Source organism: Triticum dicoccoides, chromosome 6A (genome assembly GCF_002162155.2).
Source record: "Triticum dicoccoides isolate Atlit2015 ecotype Zavitan chromosome 6A, WEW_v2.0, whole genome shotgun sequence".
NCBI classification, from domain to species: domain Eukaryota; kingdom Viridiplantae; phylum Streptophyta; class Magnoliopsida; order Poales; family Poaceae; genus Triticum; species Triticum dicoccoides.
In genome coordinates, this window is record NC_041390.1 from 627,982,774 (window position 1) to 627,994,235 (window position 11,462).

Consider the following 11,462-nt stretch of genomic DNA (forward strand, 5'->3'; position numbering starts at 1 on the left):
GCTCAAGGTGCCTAGCGACATCGTCGCTAATGATCCGAGGATGGTGCCCGGTTATAGCAATCTTGGAGATTACCTGCCCGACGATGTACATTATGATTTCATGGAGGTGCAGATACAAAGATACGAGTACGGGAAGCCTCTCGTCAAAGATGAAAGATCTCTATCAACGATGATGCGAAGATTGCATGATTGGTACTTGAAAATCTGCAGAGAGTCTGGGGGGAGGAATACTTTGTATGTGAGAGTTAAAAAGGAGCATGACCTCGTTGGAATTGAACTGTTGCCTGTTCCATTTGAGGAGTTCTTTCAGTTTTTCAATCATTGGCCCGCGATAAAGCAACGGTCACCTGCTACTATCTGTAACTAGTACTACTTCTGTCATTAAGTCTCTCTATATAGCTCAGCTCTTTCATTGCATGTATTTATAATTATCCTCACTATATTATGCAGATTGTAGATCGCCGAATTGAAGAAAAGACAAATCAGTGATATTGGGTTCATTCACACAAATCTCATAGATGCAACTGAGGTTAAATTTCATGCCGCAGATACCGAGGCCAACTTGCTACGATCGTTGGTAATAAATGAAAACAAAGATATAATACTCTTTCCTTACAACTTCAAGTGGGTGTTACTGTCGTGTGCATATTCGGTTTCCCTTATATATTAGTCAAGGTTATAGTAATGTAATTGATGAGTTATGCATGCGTGTGCAGTTTACACTATATTCTCCTAGAGATTAAGCTTGAGCAGGGACTAGTAACCGTCTTAGACTCAAGACGAAAAGATCCCCAGGACTATGCGGACATGACTCAAATGCTCGAGAAGTAAGTTAAATCGATCATTATCCACCATATCAGCAACTTTGTTCATTTCTTGATATATGAAGTAATTGTTTTCTTTGTCTGGCAGGGTTTGGAAAAAATTCACCAAAAAGCTCCGGGACTCCCGAAGAAGTTGCAATTTAGACACCTGAAAGTAAGTACTATAATAGCATGTTCCACGCATCTCCTAGTGATTCAAGCACTAGTTTCATCAATACCATTTGGCATTCTTGCTTATCAGTTTGATTGACCTCTATTTCTTGTAAAGTGGTTGTGGCAGGAACAAGGGAATGATTTTTGTGGATACTACGTTTGCGAGTCCATCTGCCACACGACCTGTGAGCGGGGCTACTCTGACGAACAATATGAAGTGCGTAAATAACAACATTCACAATTTTATTTTATTACCATCATTTGTGTTGAGTTTCATTCATTCATATATATATATGTATTGACCCCCTTCTTCAAATTAGATGTTTCGGAAGCGGGATGAACTCCTAGCACCAGCTCGCATGCGAGCAATTCAAGAGGAATTGGCGGCATTCTTTCTTGACCACGTGATCGCTGAAGATGGAGAATACTATGTGGACCATGCGTCCGTATGTTAGGAGATTATATTTGTAAGAGATAATTATTGTATATATGTAGCCGGTAGTGTCGGATAGATATACGAGAACTTGTTGTTCTACCAATCTCTCGGAGAAGGAGAGGTGGTCGATATCACTTCTCTCTGTATGCACATATGTTCATGACGATCTTCTGTTTCCTTCGTTTGCTTACTAGCTAGCTAGAGTGTCTTGTCCTCTCTATACATATGTATAGTACGTAGCGTCGACCAAGCACGGACATAAGAGAGGTCACTTCTCTCTATTAATTATAGCTAGCTAACATAATATATGAAACACCTAAATTAACCCCCCAACCCCCCCCCCTTCAAAAAACAAAAACCCCAGCCACAGAAATGCTGACGCGTGGATGCCTATTGGTCCCGGTTGGTGCCACCAACCGGGACCAAAGGCCCTCCTGCCTGGGCTCCGCGCACAGGCTACGTGGAGGCCCATCTGTCCCGGTTCTGGACCGAACCGGGACTAAAGGTACAGGGCATTAGTACCGACCCTTTAGTCCTGGTTCAAGAACCGGGACAAAAGGCCCTTACGAACCGGGACAATAGGCCCTTTTTCTACTAGTGTAGGTAGGTATGGTGGCTGTTTTGAGGAAGGTATGAGGTGGGTTTATGGTACCGACGAAATTTGAGCGATACTAGAGAGGCTAGCAATGGTGGAAGCGTGAGAGTGCGTATAATCCATGGACTCAACATTAGTCACAAAGAACTCACATACTTATTGCAAAAATCTATTAGTTATCAAAACAAAGTATTACACGCATGCTCCTAGGGGGATAGAGTGGTATGAAAAGATCATCGCTCGTCCCCGACCGCCACTCATAAGGAAGACAATGAATAAATAAATCATGCTCCGACTACGTCACATAACGGTTCACCATACGTGCATGCTACGGGAATCACAAACTTCAACACAAGTATTTCTCAAATTCACAACTACTCAACTAGCATGACTCTAATATCACCATATCCATATCTCAAAACAATTATCAAGTATCAAACTTCTCATAGTATTCAATGCACTTTCTATGAAAGTTTTTATATTATTCCTAAAAGAAAATTTCCATGTTGTTCTAAAGGACTCTAAAAATAATATAAGTGAAGCATGAGAGATCAATTATTTCTATAAAATAAAACCACCACCATGCTCTAAAAGATATGAGTGAAGCACTAGAGCAAAAACTATATGGCTCAAAAGATATAAGTGAAGCACATAGAGTATTGTAATGAATTTCAAATCATGTGAGTCTATCTCAAAAGATGTGTACAGCAAGGATGATTGTGGTAAGCTAAAAAGCAAAGACTCAAATCATACAAGACGCTCCAAGCAAAACACATATCATGTGGCGAATAAAAATATAGCTCCAAGTAAAGTTACCGATAGACGAAGACGAAAGAGGGGATACCTTCCGGGGCATCCCCAAGCTTAGGATTTTTGGTGTCCTTGAATTTTATATTGGGGTGCCATGGGCATCCCCAAGCTTAGGCTCTTTCCACTCCTTGTTCCAGAATCCATCAAATCTTTACCCAAAACTTGAAAACTTCACAACAGAAAACTTAAATAGAAAATCTCTTGAGCTCCGTTAGCGAAAGAAAACAAAACACCACTTCAAGGTACTGTAATGAACTCATTCTTGATTTATATTTGTGTTAAACCTATTGTATTCCAACTTCTCTATGATTTATAAACTCTTTTACTAGCCATAGATTCATCAAAATAAGCAAACAACACACGAAAAACAGAATCTGTCAAAAACAGAATAGTCTGTAGTAATCTGTAGCTAACGCAAACTTCTGGAACCCCAAAAATTCTAAAATAAATTTCTGGACGTGAGTAGTTTATCTATTAATCATATTCAAAAAGACTTAACTAAATATCACTTTCCAAATAAAAATGGCAGCAATTCTTGTGAGCGCTAAAGTTTCTGTTTTTTACCGCAAGATCAAAAAGACTTTCCCCAAGTCTTCCGAACGGTTCTACTTCGCACAAACACTAATTAAACACAATAAACACAACCAAAACAGAGGCTAGATAAATTATTTATTACTAAACAGGAGCAAAAATCAAGGAGTAAAAATAAAATTGGGTTGCCTCCCAACAAGCGCTATCGTTTAACGCCCATAGCTAGACAGAAAAGCAAGGATAGATCTAGGTATTGCCATCTTTGGTAGGCAATCCATAAGTGGCTCTCATAATAGATTCATATGGTAATTTAGCTTTCTTTCTAGGGAGTTTTCCATGCCTTTCCTTAATGGAAATTGGAATTTAATATTGCCTTCCTTCATATCAACAATTGCACCAATCGTTCTAAGGAAAGGTCTACCAAGAATAATAGGACATGAAGGATTGCAATCTATATCAAGAACAAATAAATCTACGGGCACATAGTTCCTATTTGTAACAATAATAACATCATTAATTCTTACCATAGGTTTCTTAATAGTGGAATCCGCTAGGTGCAAGTTTAAAGAACAATCATCAAATTCACGGAATCCTAGCAAATCACATAAAGTTTTCGGAATCGTGGAAACACTAGCACCCAAATCACACAAAGCATAGCATTCATGATCTTTAATTTTAATTTTAATAGTAGGTTCCCACTCATCATAAAGTTTTCTAGGGATAGAAACTTCCAACTCAAGTTTTTCTTCATAAGATTGCATCAAAGCATCAAAGCATGAGGAGAATTTAGCACGGATTGCAACAAGGAAATACAATCTATCAAACAGCAATTATCATAATTAAATTCCTTGAGAAACAAAATAGTCTGTTCATTGATATCTAAAGTTTTGACCTCCTCAATCCCACTTTTACCAATTTTTGCATCAAGATCTAAAAACTCTGAATTTTTTGAATGCCTTCTAGGTAAAGGTGGCTCATGTTCAGTCCCATCATTATCAAGATTCATATTGCAAAACAAAGATTTAATAGGAGACACATCAATAACTTTTTGATCTTCATCTTTATTTTCATAGAAACTAGAAGAACACGCTTTCACAAAGCAATCTTTCTTAGCACGCATCCTAGCGGTTCTTTCTTTGCACTCGTCATTGGAAATTCTCATGGCTTTGAGAGACTCATTGATATCATGCTTGGGTGGAATAGATCTAATTTTCAAAGAATCAACGTCAAGAGAAATTCTATCCACGTTCCTAGCCAACTCATCAATCTTAAGCAATTTTTCTTCAATCAAAGCATTGAACTCTTTTGCGAAGTAATACATTCTTTAATAGTAGATTCAAATTCAGAGGGCATCTTATTATAGTTTCCATAAGAATTTTTGTAGGAATTACCATAATCATTAAAGGAATTACTAGGAAATAGCCTAGAATTAAAATTACCTCTATACGCGTTGTTACCAAAATTGTTCCTACCAACAGAATTCACATCCATAGATTCATTATTATTCTCAATCAAAGTAGACAAAGTCATATCATTAGGATCAGTAGGAGCACTCTTATTAGCAAACAATTTCATATGTTCATCCATCTTTCCACTCAAAACATTAATCTCTTCGATTGCATGCACTTTTGTACTAGTAGATCCTTCAGTGTACCATTGAGAATAATTAACCATAATATCATCTAGGAGTTTGGTAGCTTCTCCTAAAGTGATTTCCATAAAAGTGCCTCCCACGGCCGAATCTAAAAGATTTCTAGAAGCAAAATTCAATCCGGCATAAAAATTCTATATAATCATCCGTAAATTCAAACCTTGTGTAGGGCAATTACGTATCATCAATTTCATCCTCTCCCAAGATGGTGCAACATGTTCATGATCAAGTTGCTTAAAATTCATAATATCATTTCTAAGAGAGATGATCTTAGCGGGAGTAAAATACTTGGAGCTAAAGCATCTTTGCACTTATTCCATGAATCAATACTATTTTTAGGCAAAGACGGAAAGCAAGCTTTAGCACGATCTCTAAGCGAAAACGGAAATAGCTTAAGTTTAACAATATCATTATCCACATCTTTCTTCTTTTGCATATCACACAAATCAACAAAGTTGTTTAGATGGGTAGCGGCATCTTCACTTGGAAGGCCGGTGAATTGATATTTCATGACGAGATTCAACAAAGTAGCATTAATTTCACAAGATTCAGCATCGGTAAGAGGAGCAATCGGAGTGCTAATAAAATTGTTATTGCTGGTATTGGAAAAGTCACACAATTTAGTATTATCTTGAGCCATTGTGACAAGCAAGAAATCCAACACACAAGCAAACAGGAAACAGACAAAAAAGGGAAAATAGAAAAAAGAGAAGGGGAATGGAAAAAGAGGGTGAATAAAACGGCAAGGGTGAAGTGGGGGAGAGGAAAACAAGAGGCAAATGGCAAATAATGTAATGCGAGGGATAAAAGTTTGTGACAGGTACTTGGTATCTCTTGACTTGTGTGTAGACTCCCTGGCAACGGTGCCAGAAATGGCTCGTTGTCGGGAGTCAAATCTTGACTTGACTTGGCGCGAATCTCCCCGGCAACGGCGCCAGAAATCCTTCTTGCTACCCCTTGAGCACCGCGCTGGTTTTCCCTTGAAGAGGAAAGGGTGATGCAGTAAAGTAGCGTAAGTATTTCCCTCATTTTTTGAGAACCATGGTATCAATCCAGTAGGAGATCACGCTTGAGTCCCACGCACCTACACAAACAAGTAAGAACCTCGCAACCAACGAGATAAAGGGGTTGTCAATCCCTTCACGGTCACTTACGAGAGTGAGATCTGATAGATATGAAAAGAAAATATTTTTGGTATTTTTATGATAAATAGAAATAAAGATGCAATGTAAAATAAACGACAATAGAAATAGCTAAGTGATGAAAGATTAATATGATGGAAGATATACCCGGGGGCCATAGGTTTCACTAGTGGCTTCTCTTAAGAGCATAAGTATTACGGTGGGTAAATGAATTACTGTCGAGCAATTGATTGAATTGAGCATAGTTATGAGAATATGTAGGTATTATCATGTATATAGGCATCACGTCCGTGACAAGTAGACCGAAACGATTCTGCATCTACTACTATTACTCCACACATCGACCAATATCCAGCATGCATTTCGAGTATTAAGTTCATAAGAACAGAGTAATGCTTTAAGTAGACATGATGTAGAGGGATAAACTCATGCAATATGATATAAAACCCATCTTTTTATCCTCGATGGCAACAATACAATACATGTCGTTTCCCCTACTATCACTGGGATCGAGCACCGCAAGATTGAACCCAAAGCTAAGCACTTCTCCCATTGCAAGAAAGATCAATCTAGTAGGCCAAACCAAACTAATAATTCGAAGAGACTTGCAAAGATAAACCAATCATACATAAAAGAATTCAGAGAAGAATCAAATATTGTTCATAGATAATCTGGATCATAAAACCCACAATTCATCGGATCTCGACAAACACACCGCAAAAGAAGATTACATCGAATAGATCTCCAAGAGAATTGAGGAGAACTTTGTATTGAGATCCAAAGAGAGAGAAGAAGCCATCTAGCTAATAACTATGGACCCGAAGGTCTGAAGTAAACTACTCACACATCACCGGAGAGGCCATGGAGTTGATGTAGAGGCCCTCCGTGATCAATGCCCCTCCGACGGAGCTCTGGAAAAGGCCCCAAGATGGGATCTCTCGGGTATAGAAGGTTGCGGCGGTAGAATTAGGTTTTTGTGGTGCTCCTAGATGTTTGGGGGTACGTGGATATATATATAGGAGGAAGAAGTACGTCGGTGGAGCAACGAGGGGCCCACGAGGGTGGAGGGCGCGCCTGGGGGGTTAGGCGCGCCCCCTGCCTCTTGGCCTCCTCGATTGTTTCTTGACGCCCATTCCAAGTCTCCTGGATCACGTTCGTTGAGAAAATCACGTTCCCGAAGGTTTCATTCCGTTTGATATTTGTTTTCGGCGAAACTCTAAATTAGGCAAAAAAACCAACAATTTGGGTTGGGCGTCCGGTTAGTTGGTTAGTCCCAAAAATGATATAAAAGTGTAAAATAAAGCGCATTAACATCCAAAATAGATAATATAATAGCATGGAGCAATCAGAAATTATAGATATGTTGGAGACGTATCACATACCATCTTTCGGGACTGATTGGTCGTTGTGCGCCCATGCTGTCATTCTGCAATTCTGAGGAAAATTGAACATCTTAGCGTAATTTTTTCCGAGTACTTCTGAACTTATATATCATCTACTCTTCTGAACTTATACACACCATCTTTCAGGACTGATAGGTGCACTCTGCGTGCCATGCTGTGGAAATCTGCAATTCTGATGTCCACATTGGCTATGCCGTAATTTTGGTGACTGAATTTTATGGTGAAATGTTAATCGGGCTAGAATTTTACAAATGGGTTATCCTTTTGGTGGATCTTGAGTTGCTTACTGCTAATTATGAGGTGAGGTGAATAACATTCTCTAAAAGTTTCTCATGCTATTCTTATCGTTTTATGGCTTTTTAGTTTGCGATGTGTTCTCTGCAGTTCATTTCTATGAGTCCAGTGATGGCACATCTTTGCAGTTCATTTCTGTGAGTCCAGTGATGGTACATCTTTGAGACCTGAGATTTCTTTGATGAAAATCTAAAGCATAATACCTGAGGGCTACTGATTTGATCTTCTGTTGTTCCTGATCCACTGATTTTATTTCTAATTGTTCGTTGATTCTCTTCCTTCACTTTTGCTTGGCTATTGTTTGGTTGTATATATCTTGATGTCATGGATGATGATACACATTGGGCTCCGAGCAGCGAACATCGCTGCAATCTGATGGAGATGTATTTGCCTAGAAAGCATTGTCTGACGGCTCAACCTTTCAGCCACCAATAGTGATGGTCGCAAGTTGACATATTTCCTGTAGTGAATGTGATACGTGCGAGCATGACGAGTCCAATCTAGATTGAGGTGATTTCATGATGGTCAATGGTGGTAGAGGAGGTAGTGGCAGCCATGGAGGCCGTGGCGCGCCATCGGATAGTTCTCAGTTTGGTCGAGGACGAGGCAGTACTCAAGGCCGTGGAAAAACCACCATGGGGGCATGGTTACGCACACAATGATCCAGGTCGCGGTAGGGGTGAGGGTCCTACGGTGCCAAGATATAATCAGACTCTGAGCTAGAGACACAATGCTTTCCCAATAAATAATACTTCAGTAGCAAGGTGTCCAGGAGATATTGTTCACACATAGAACCCATGTATGCAGTTCGATATGGAGATTTCTGATCCAGGAGCGTCGGTTGATTTGGAACAACTTACCCTAAAGGATGGGGAGGGTGCACCGGTGGAAACTAAACCAAATAACAGGGCGGCTAAAAAGCGTTCTTCTCAAGAGGCATTATTTTCGATAGCTACAGTTGATGTGGAGGCATCTAGCTCAGCTACTAGCTCTTCCAATGACCACCTTGTCATGGTGCAGTATAAAAAGTGTCCGGAGGGAGTGCCCCTCTTCCTCTGGTTTATGTCTTACCAAGGAGTAACAAAAAACCAAAGAAGGGTGGTGACCATGATGGCAAAGTTGACATGAATATTTCTGAACTTTTGGTAGGCTGCCGGATGGAGCGCCGCCGGGATAAATGAGTCTCTTATGCTGGAACTGCTGCGGGTTGAGCAACCCCATGATAGTTTGAGAAGTTCACAAGCTTGCGAACAACTTTTCCCCGGCCGTGCTATGCATAGTTGAAACCCAATTGTATAAGGCACGAGCCAATTTTTTTTCGATTTCTTTTGGTTATAATAAATCATTTTCTATTAGTAGCTCAGGCAGGAACGGAGGCCTAGTAATTTCTTAAATGATGAAATAAATTTGGAGGTTAAAGGTTACTCAAAGTACCATATTAATGTCGTTGTTTCATATTTGGGACCGTCTCCATGGAGATTATGATGCATATGTGGAGAGGCCAAAGTCGTTGATTGTCACAAAACATGGGACACCCATCATTCCCTCGTAGGGACCTCAGCTCTCCCGTGGCTAGCCATAGGTGATTTTAACAAAGTCTTGCGTTAGTCAGAGCAGACAGAGTGGGTTTGAAGAGTCAATTTCAAATTGATGGATTTAGAGATGCCTTGGACTTATGCAGTTCAACTGACCTGGGTTATAGTGGGATCCCGTGGACTTTCAAGAAAGAAGTAGCATATGGCTCCTTAACAAGGGTCCGGTTAGATCGAGTAGTGGCGGACAAGTTATGGCGTTCCTTGTTTCCGGTAGCATAGCTTGATCAAGCCTTGACAGCATGTTCTGATCATAGCCCAATTGTACTGAAGTTTTCAGATGAGCTCATGAATAATAAGGGCACTAGACCCTTTAAGGACAAGATGATGTGGGAAACTAACCCCCATCTAAAAACTTGTCTTAATGGGATCTGGAAGAGGAGCCCGGGTGCTGTTTCAGTTTTAGAGGAGCAAGATAAACTTCAGGAGTTGTCAGGTGATCTCTCCAGTTGGGATCGCCTTACCTCTGGGAATGTACATAGGGAAATCAAGTGCCTCAAGTATGAGCTGGAGATACTGAGACACCTTTCTTGTTGAGTCGGCCTGTCACACCAGGATGTGAAAATTGTCGAGCGGCTAGTGGAACTATACCACTGGTAAGAGCTGCTACGGAAGCAACAATCGCATGTGGAGTGGCTTAGTGGCGGAGATAGAAACATTCATTACTTCCACTTGAGAGATATGATGAGGAGAAGGAAAAATCTCATAAAGTCACTTCAAAATTTCCCATGGCAACATGATCAGCAAAATAAATGAGCTCGAGGAGATGGCAACATAATTTTAAAAAGATCTATTCGCGACAGAGGGTGTTGCTAATATGCAGGAGGTTTTGGACGCAGTCCCGATTAAAATGTTTCCCATGAAAGCACCAGGCCCAGATGGTTACCGGTGCACTTTTTCATAATGATTGGGACATCTGTGGAGATGAAGTAACAAGGGCTGTAGTGCGCATTGTGGAATGCATAGAGAGCAATGAGTGCATCAATAATACTTAACTTGTTTTCATCCCAAAGGTAAATAACACCTCTTCGCTAACTCAATCCCGCCCCATCAGCTCGTGCAATGTCCTACACAAAATTGCTTCTAAAGTCATTGCTAACCGGTTGAAAGATATCCTCCCAAATATTATTTTTGCAGAGCATTCTGCCTTCGTCCCTGGGAGGCTTATTAGTGATAACATCATAGTAGCTTATGAGTGTCTGCATTTTATGAAACTAAACAAATCTTTGAAACACCGCCACTTATCTTTGAAACTGGACATGATGAAGGCATATGACAGGGTGGAGTGGCATACCTTGAAGCTTTGATGTTGAAGCTCGCTTTTTCTGACAGATGGGTTTCAATTGTGATGAACTTGATAAAATCTGTTTCATACTCAGTTCTTTTCAATGGAAAGAAACATCAAGATTTCAAACCTTCGAGAGGTATTCGGCAGGGAGACCCAATATCCCCCTACCCTTTGATGGTAGCAGCAGAGGGCCTTTCTGGCCTCCTCAAAAGAGATCAGTCATTGCATTCGAGTGGGATTCAAGTGCCTCCACTACAAAAAAAGACACGTCTGTGACATTTTGGGCCAAACGAAATTTTTTCTGTCATGCTTATGAAACTTCTATGATGATAATTGTGACAAAACCCGGTATCATCATAGATGTGGTGGGCTCCTACTTCTATGACAAAAAATCATGACAGAAAATGGCAGCAGCATGACATTCTTTGGGTCGCCATGACGGAAAAAACCGTGGTAGAAGCGAGGGCGAGGAAAATATCGGGAAGTTCCCGGTTATGGTGGGTGGTTGGGGCCGAGTGATGCGCATTTCTCTCGTACACGTAGCGCGTGGGTGCGAGGTGTTGGGCTCTAACTGAATCCGAGCGAGGCGTTCGCGTACTGAACCCGAGCGATTGCACTGCATGCTAAGCGTTATTGAACTCGAGCGATCGATCGATCTGGCTGTTAACTGAACCCGATCAAGCAGTTCCTTCGCTACTGCTGCTAACTGAAGCCGATTGAACCTGCTACCTCTTGATGAATAG

At 40.6% G+C, this 11,462-nt stretch overlaps 1 non-coding gene and 1 pseudogene across 1 annotated transcript; both read left to right on the top strand.

Annotated features, from left to right (window-relative positions):
* Window positions 1-7,981: 7,981 nt before the first annotated feature.
* Window positions 7,982-8,050, top strand: LOC119319769 (annotated as a pseudogene).
* Window positions 8,051-8,163: 113 nt separating this feature from the next.
* Window positions 8,164-8,251, top strand: LOC119319859. The gene has a single exon (XR_005154680.1). It is a non-coding gene; the product is annotated as a small nucleolar RNA snoR118 (small nucleolar RNA).
* Window positions 8,252-11,462: the final 3,211 nt, after the last annotated feature.